The following is an 8,686-nucleotide window of genomic DNA, read 5'->3' on the forward strand; positions in this document are numbered from 1 at the left end:
TTTTTGACATCTGTATTGATGTTATGTTTCTGTACAAGCCAGGTTGAGAAAACGCAGTGTACTTTTTAACAGTAACAAAAGGATTAACCTTGTCTGATTTACTGTAAAGATGTATTTATCAGCAGGAGTTTATTGTTGCCGTCTCTATCAGCACCATGTTTGTTTTCCCCTTGTCTCATCCTACCAGGAGTGCCTCCCTCCCTACTGAGCTGACAACCTGTGAGGAGCCTACATTCTGACTATGACTGGACCAATTGGCTCCTTTACAAAGGCTTCACAGGATAAGAGAGCCAGGCAGAGGAAATAACAGCCTGATTTCCTTTACTCCCTCCTCAAGCTGCCTGCTGGGGAGGAGCAGGGTGTGTCTAAGAGAGTGTGTATGTGAAAGTTGGCTTTCACTGAAAACTTTGGAACACCTCCTGAAGCCCTGATTTTGGATCAATTTGCTAAAAGATCTTATTATATAAAAGAAAAAATACAACAAGATTAATCACTGAGTGATACCATCTGATTCAGAACAATACGACATGTTATAGCATTTTCTGATACTGTGCAGTACCATATTATATGATAGGATACAATATTAATACCATACTCAACAACATGCCAAGCTATGGTGTGATTTCATTTATTTTTATAATATCATGCCATGGCATTATACAGTATGATACATTACGATACAGTACCCTACAGTACGTTATGTTACAATGATAGTTTTTAATATGATACACATACATACAATACAATATAATATGATACAATATTGTTTTTGTGAGATCAGAAATTATATTCGAAGGATTCGTTACTGGATGGATATTGGATGTGATATGTTATATGTAATATGCAACTATTTGAAACCAAACTATGCGATATGATGCGATGTGATGTGATATGATACGATACGATACGATACGATACGATACGATATGATTCGATACGATACAGTACGATTCGATGCAATGCGATGCCATGCAATACGATTTGATGTGATACGATACAATACAATACGACACGATACAATACGACACGATACGATACGACACGATACGATACGATACGATACGATACGATACGATACGATACGATATGATATGATTCGATACGATACAGTACGATTCGATGCAATGCGATGCCATGCAATACGATTTGATGTGATACGATACAATACAATATGACACGATACAATACGACACGATACAATACAATACGACACGATACGATACGATACGACACGATACGATACGGTACGATACGGTACGGTACGGTACGGTACGGTACGGTACGGTACGGTACGATACGGTACGGTACGGTACGGTACGGTACGGTACGGTACGATACGATACGATACGATACGATGCATCTCAATAAACATGTTTTCTGAGTAAAAACTCTTAGCAGACTACTGCTGCCTTGAGATGTAAAAACTCATGGGTTTAAGTTCATCTATTCAAACCATAATGCTACTCTTTCAAAATAAAAGGAGGTTGAATTGTGTAACCAGAAAGTCAGTACAATTTTAAAGATATGGTGAGGGCCTAGCTGATAGAAAGTGGAAAATGTCAGAGAAATGTCACTTTTGCTCCACAGAGGTAAAAAGAAGTCGGCTTTAAAGAGGCTTTGATCTCTCTGTCATATGTGTTTGTCATAGACAAGAGAGGGGGAAGTTGTTTTCAAAGATAAGTGGTGTGACACTGTTCTTTATCAATTAATGCTCCAGCAATCAAGCAGAACTCCATGTAGAATCTGCTGCCACTCTGTCTCCTCTGCTGTCCTTCCTCTGCCCCTTCGCCTCCTTTACCCGCCTGTATGCATATAGAATACACATAGAGCCCTGCCCTCTTCCTGTATGTATGTAAACCCCCTCCTCTCCTGAATGAGTTCTTCCTCCATGCAGTAGAGCAGCGCGGGAGCAGCCTGTGTGTCTTTGTGTCCCAGGCACTGGCACGTAGCAGTAGGTGTAGGCTGGCTGAGGTATTGTCATTCCCTGGATGTCATGCGCAAGTCAACCCTTGATCTCCCACTTTGAAATGCATTGCTGGAGGACCTGAGAGGGCAGAGTGTGTATCCAGTGGGAACTCGTACCAGTCAGCAGAGGGCGCCAGGCACCGGAGAGGCTGCATGCCATCCTCACAGACTGGAGCAATAAAAATCTCACCTCATTATCTAAGACAGTCACATCACAAGCTTGTGTTGGCTGGGGAGGGGGAAGGTGAGGAAAAGGCGAAAGAGGGGGTGGGTGACACCAGACTCTGACTGCATGTCTCTTTTTTTTTAAGGCTGGGGGTGTATTGGTGAGAAAAATCAGTCAGAAGCACAATCCACTGTGGCACCATGTTCACACGTTGACCAGTAAGGCTCAACAAGGCCAAACTGCCTCACTTCTCGGCTCACTTCACAGGAGCAGGAGACTTGTTATGCATAAGGAGCCTAATTCTGAATTAATGGCTTCTGTGATGGGTTAAACTGTGAAAGGTTGTTAGGGTTTGTTAGGAATAGTGACTTCAATTTTGCACCTCATTTACAGGGATCAGTTTTTACTCTTACAGCAAAACTGCTGTTATCTCAGAGCTGCAGACGAGTAGATGTGCCTCGGTGGAGTCTATTAAGTTTAAAAATGTGCTGTAAATGTGTAGCCCTAAGGACGTAATTTGGGTAGGGATGCATTCAAGTGCTGAAACATGATTTATTACACTAATGTTGGATTATTTTCTCTCTCATTGGAGATGACATTTTCATGAGGTTAAAACTGATGGTTAAAAATAGCTGCGGGCATTAAAATTAAATATGACTTTGTTTGGAAAAAAAATATCAGTGGTTCTTGAATGAAATTTTGCAACAATGCCATAATATATATGCAGCTTCTGTTGTCCTCGTAAAAACTTAACAAGGAATGATGCATCACCCATTTAACCAGGATGTAGATGACCAGGAGGCCTATTGTCTGTGAGGATGCAGAGGAGAACTTCTGGCAGCTGGTGCCCCTTATCTTTCCATGTACAGCCAATAAATCAATATCAAATCTAAGGAACAGGAAGCCAGATGGCCTTCCCACAACCCACGAGGCTGGGACGCTCTCAGGGCCTCCCCGGCTACTGTGCCACCAGTGCACGCAGCAGCAGCAGCCCTTTGAAGACATACACATTCAGCAAGCAGCTCAATGAATGACTAAAGGGAACAAATAAGCTGTTACGACTCTGCTCAAATCAGTGTTTGTGTTTCCATCCACATCAAAGGCTGCAGTCTGTTTGATATGCGCCCCCCCAAACACACACCTTGATCCAAGCCATGTACAGGTAGAGGGGAGGAGCAGGCCATTGAGGGGAGAGAGGGTCATGTGGTCACTCCTCTTAGCCTCGGCTTGAGGGGAGTTGACCCAGACGAAGGGTCTGGTGGTGTCTCTTGTTCCCCAGGGTGCTGTTGCCCCTTACACCCATCACTGGACTCATTATTTATTGGGAAGCCTATTGATTATCTCCTTTTAAGTTACAGTCACAGAAATCTAAAGCAGGTAATCAAATCAAAAGTGGGACATATTTAGGATTCAAGGTAATTCATCTTTGACGGAAGAGCACTGAGACTTGTGCAGCAACTGATGGAGGCCAAAAAGGTCAATCACCTAAACACATCCCAACAGACTGGTCCTAATTCCTGTGCAGGCCAGGGGTCAGGTTAAACAGTAGTTTGATTGAATGGTTGTTCACAGGCCGGTGTGAAATGCCAGCTCTATTGCAATGTGGGAGTTGGGAGGAGGGGGTTTCACTGGCCTTTGTGTGGCCCACAGTCTTAGAGCACGGACCCATTGTTAGAGGCTGACCAGCCAGCCCCTCAGACTCTCCTTTGCCCTGCTTTGTCTCGAGCAGCGTGACCATTTCCTTCATCCAGGTCAGGGCAGGGTCATGACTTTGGACACCAGTCTTCCCCTGTCTGTCTGCTCCCAGCCGCATACTCATAAACGCATAAAACAGCGAGACAAATGCACAGATTTAGAAAATACTGCTGTTTCAGTGCAGGTTTGTACATTTTTTGAGTAAGAAGATAAAATCAAAATGGTAAGGTGAACTAAAAATGTCAACAAGCCCTAAACTGATATATCAATACACAATTTAAAATGAAAGAAAAAGGTGACGTGATGTGGTCTGTGCAGCCTCTTAAATTAATCTATGATGTATAAGAAAATTAACAATCTATAAAATCTACACTGTGACAGATATCTCACTTGCACCTTTTTGCGAGTGTGTAAAACACACCACCATATGCTCAGAGCTGAGATAACTTCTTTGCTACCCTGAAGTGTCCAGGTTATGCAACTGTGGAGGTTTTAGAAGAGCAAACTCTCTCTGCTCTGAAGCTGGACCTGTCTTATCACGACCTGGCCATCGCAGTGATAAGAAGAGGAAAGGCCAAAGGGCCATAAGGAACAGTGTGCATGGCTCAGGTCAACAGTGTGAGGAGGGAGGGAGGGCGGACAAGAATATTATCTGATAAGAATCACCAGGGTCTTTTGATCTGTGAGGGGGCTGATCCTGGGCAACAGGGTGTCATGCTGGGGGGACAAGGAGAACGACACGGCAGGTACAAACAAGCGAGCCCTTGAAGATCATCTGGGGTTGAGCATATTTACACAGGAGAGACTGGACAGAGCCTCCTGATGCACAAACATACAAGCATGCTATCCTCAGAATGTCACACAATAGGGGAGTTTAGCTCTAATTTACCAATGAACTAAAATGCATAAACAATGTCACAATTAGAATCTTCCTAGACACTGCCTGGGTAAAAACAGCAATCTTTTTTTGAGGAAGCTGCAGTGTAGGCATAATTGGACAAAAATGAGCTAAAAGCAGTGTTTTCTGGAGGGTTTGTTCCATAAGTCACTGATTAAAAGTTGTCATGTGGAGGCCAGACAGGACCTGAGGCTGCAGTACAAGCTGTGGCCCGAGCCAAATGCCTCCCTGCTGTCTCGCCTAAAGCAAGGTGGAGGAAGGATTTTTTCTGTCAGTAGTAGCCTGAGGCAGGGTTAGCAGGCTGCTGCAGAGTTAGAAGTGTCCCTGGTTTCCCCTTAGAAACACATACAAACAAAAGAGTAGATGCACATGCACTTGTATTTAAGCCATTTTAAGAAATGGGGCTCACTGAGATGTTTTGTGAATATCTATTCCTCTTTTTTTGCGCCAATTTCTATATTTTTTTTAATTACAAAAAAAGGAAAATAATTGTTATTGTAGCCAAAGCTTCATATTGCTTACTCTTTTTTTGCAATTGACTGTTGGCATAGTGGTTATTTATGAGCCAAATTGCATATATCTCCCAGCTTTGGTACACACTAACATTTCCTCCAGTTTGCTGTAAACTCCAGTAGTTGGTTGACTCTGAATTTTGGTGTCTAATGGTAGAGCCACTGAACTCCTCCGCTCACATCAAGGCAACTCACTGACAACAAGCTATCAGCAACCTGTTACATCCAGGCTCCAATTAAAAGAATTAAGATGTAAGAGGCCTTCATTATCAGTTCTGTCAGAAGGACATCAAAGGCTGAGCCAGAGTGAGAGTGCAGCTGCCCTGACGGTGTGAGTTTCTACTCTCTCTCACTCCAGAGGAACTTTTTTGTGTTGGGGATGTTTACTGATCCCAGGAAAGACAAACAGCCGCACTCTTGTTTGTAGGTAACTGGCTCAAACACAGTTCTGTGTGTCTGTGTGTGTATGTGAGACAGAGACAGGGCCACAGGATGTATTGTATTGTTAGGTCAGTGTTTATCTTGTCTCTGTGTTTTTAAGCCACTTCCAAGTTTCCCGCCAGATAGTCAACAAATTGCTGAAAAAAAAAAACATAAAATAAAATAAAATAAAATTAGAAAAACATATTGTGATTGTCACGCAACACTTTAGTCCTACTTTAATGTTATACCCCCTTTAGCAGACTGTCTGCTACAATTTGATGTTGGTTGCAGGTTTGTGGGATAATTCGTTACCTGACAGTGTTGAAAATAATGATGACCCAGTACATACTTCGTATACTGGATCATAGTATCCAGAATATTGCCAGGATCTGGATCGTACTTTTACATTTGTCATAAATGATCAAGACATTGTTTTGTATTCTTTTGCAAAGCGATCCAACAATTTCTTGTGGAGTCATATACACATATGGTGAAAACGGCCTTATCTCACAATGATGAAGAATCCTTTAAAAAAATCCTGGATCCAGGCAGTGATCCAGATCACATTCAAAATTTAATCAGTTCCTTCTTATTCTATTTTGAGCATTTCCTCAAAATTTCATCAAGATCCGTTTGTAACTTCTTGAGTTATGCTGTTCACAGACAAACAAACAGACAAACTCTCAAAAACATAACCTCCTTGGCAGTGTTGATAAGATAAAATAAAATGAAAGCAGTTTTACAAACCAAGGGTCTGAGAAAACATCTTATACATGAAAAACTTGTAATGATAGTGAAAATGTTTGGCCAAATGATGCAATAAGTTTCATCTAATCATCATCTACTTTATAAATCTGTATGTGTCACTACTGGACAACAATCAGCTTTGATCAGTCAAAAAGCTTTGATCAGTTTAAAGGCAGATCAGATTTGATACCACAACCAAACACATGGTGTCACTCTTTCTATGCTAAGAGTCACGAGAGGAGCAAAGCTCACATATATCTGACTATCATGCTGTCAGGATGTTGTAAATCATCCAACTTCGTGTGAGCCTGACAGCTCAAAGTGCCTCCATGACACGAAAGTGTTTCAAGTGATTTGTTTTGAGAATATTAAGTGCGTTTAAAGCTCTGTGGATTACTATTCTCTCCAAGTTGTATGGATTAAAATGGCTAAATATGCAACAATATACACTATACCAAAGTTTTTTTTTTCTCATATGAATAGACATACCCTAAATGTGAAATTTCATAAGACAGCAACTCAATATCCAAAATACAAGATTATAATGAACGCATTAAATAACTCTTTAGAACATTGAAGTGTCTCATTCCACGAGCCTGTATCAGCAAATGTCACTTTGTGTCGGGGTTTCCTACCACAGCTATAAATTGTGGGGGAAACAGGCCTTCACAGAGAGTTTTATGGCACAGAGACTTCCCTTCCATTCTGCAGGGGGGGTCTTGCTGATTTACACCGTGTGCTCATGTTTCTCACTCTTTTCTACTGGAACAGGCACAAAGCTGAAGATATGTCTCTATTCATCATCAGTGGAGCATACACAGACGGATGTTTTGATAAGAAGGAAAATGTGGTATGTGGGCTTGTCTTAAAGCAAAGGGGACTGAAATCAACTGCTTTAAACACATTCATTAGAAACGAGCCATGGTAATTTTTCAGCCAGTTACTTGCTGCTGAGAATAATCACTGTTCCAACAATCATGCATCGATTCAATGAATGAATGAATGAATACATGGCAGGGTATATCAACTTATACCGTGGCTTTGCTGTCAAGAGTCCTTGTATCAGGGCTCAGAGAGCACTCCAACATCCAAGAAATGTACAAAGTGGGTAACCAGGGGACAAAACCCTTATGCAGGTCCTCTTTACTACAAGTTATTTGGTCGTGAATCCAACTCTAGTTTACAGAAGATTGATAATACACTAGAAAATATTTTTTATAAGTATTTTAAACAGAAGGCTGTGAAAAAACTGACATATGATGTTATAGGGCTAATTGTCTTACAATAGTGTGCCAACCCTAAACCCCTTGGTGCCTGTTGTCGCAAATTTGTGAAATACCTTGTCAGGTCTTATTGCAGCTGAAATGACCTTTGTATCTCATTATTACCTATTGATTCATATTCCACACATACCAAGGATGGTAACAGATCCATTATGTCACAAAATATTGGTCAGGGGATGAACTTCTCATGTCTGTCTATATATATATATATATATATATATATATATATATATATATATATATATACATACATAACTCAGTTATAACTATTGTGTACTATACTCAAGTATACAAGCTCCACTTAATTTAGCATCTGTAAGAATGCAGAAACATATAGAAAAAACATTCTATTTTTATAATTCTGAATTAATTCAGGCAGTAAGGGGTTAAGGAGATCCAATGAGAGTGAATGCGACACTCAATGTGGCTTTATGCCACAATGTGCTTTTTGTGTGGATACTTTTATGTTATTATTATTTTGCCCTTATAATATTCATTCTGTAAATCATGTAGTACTTACTGAAGAAATTTGGTTTCCTTTTAATAGTAGGCTTTTTACATAAATATTATGTGTGTTAAGTTTATTTTCATACTGTCCAATTCCAACATTTAGCTTTATATGACTTTTGCTGTTTGACTTCTCTTCATTGTAAGGCCTGAAGTACATCACCTTAAAAATAGAAGTGAATAACTTAAATTTAACTCTCTACAATGTAAATGAATAAAGTTTTTCCACTTTAAGATGAATAAACTATGGAACCACTTCAAAAGATATGTTGAATCAGGCTTTAGCTGAAAATAGAGATACTTTTTTTACGCTAATCTGCGCAACCAGAGCTGAATGAACTGTAGTTTTTGTCAGGACACAAATTTTATAGTAATCTCTGGGTAATGCAGGTGTTATGCTGACTTCATGCATGGAGTTTATACTGGTAGGTTTAGGGTTAATAATTTCCAATAAATAGTGCATGACCTTTTCTTATAAGTTCACAAAAAG

General features: G+C 40.4%; 1 protein-coding gene across 1 annotated transcript in view; it reads right to left on the reverse strand.

The window, feature by feature from the left end:
- mrpl11 (mitochondrial ribosomal protein L11) overlaps positions 1-1,767 on the reverse strand; it is a 90,268-nt gene extending 88,501 nt beyond the window's left edge. The window contains exon 1 of the mRNA XM_074674277.1: positions 1,763-1,767. The gene's annotated coding sequence lies outside the window, so the exon portion shown is untranslated. The remainder of the gene's footprint in view (positions 1-1,762) is intronic.
- Positions 1,768-8,686: the final 6,919 nt, after the last annotated feature.

Source organism: Halichoeres trimaculatus, unplaced genomic scaffold (genome assembly GCF_033239565.1).
Source record: "Halichoeres trimaculatus isolate MK-OKI-2021-1 unplaced genomic scaffold, fHalTri1.1 fHalTri1_scaffold_7, whole genome shotgun sequence".
NCBI classification, from domain to species: domain Eukaryota; kingdom Metazoa; phylum Chordata; class Actinopteri; order Labriformes; family Labridae; genus Halichoeres; species Halichoeres trimaculatus.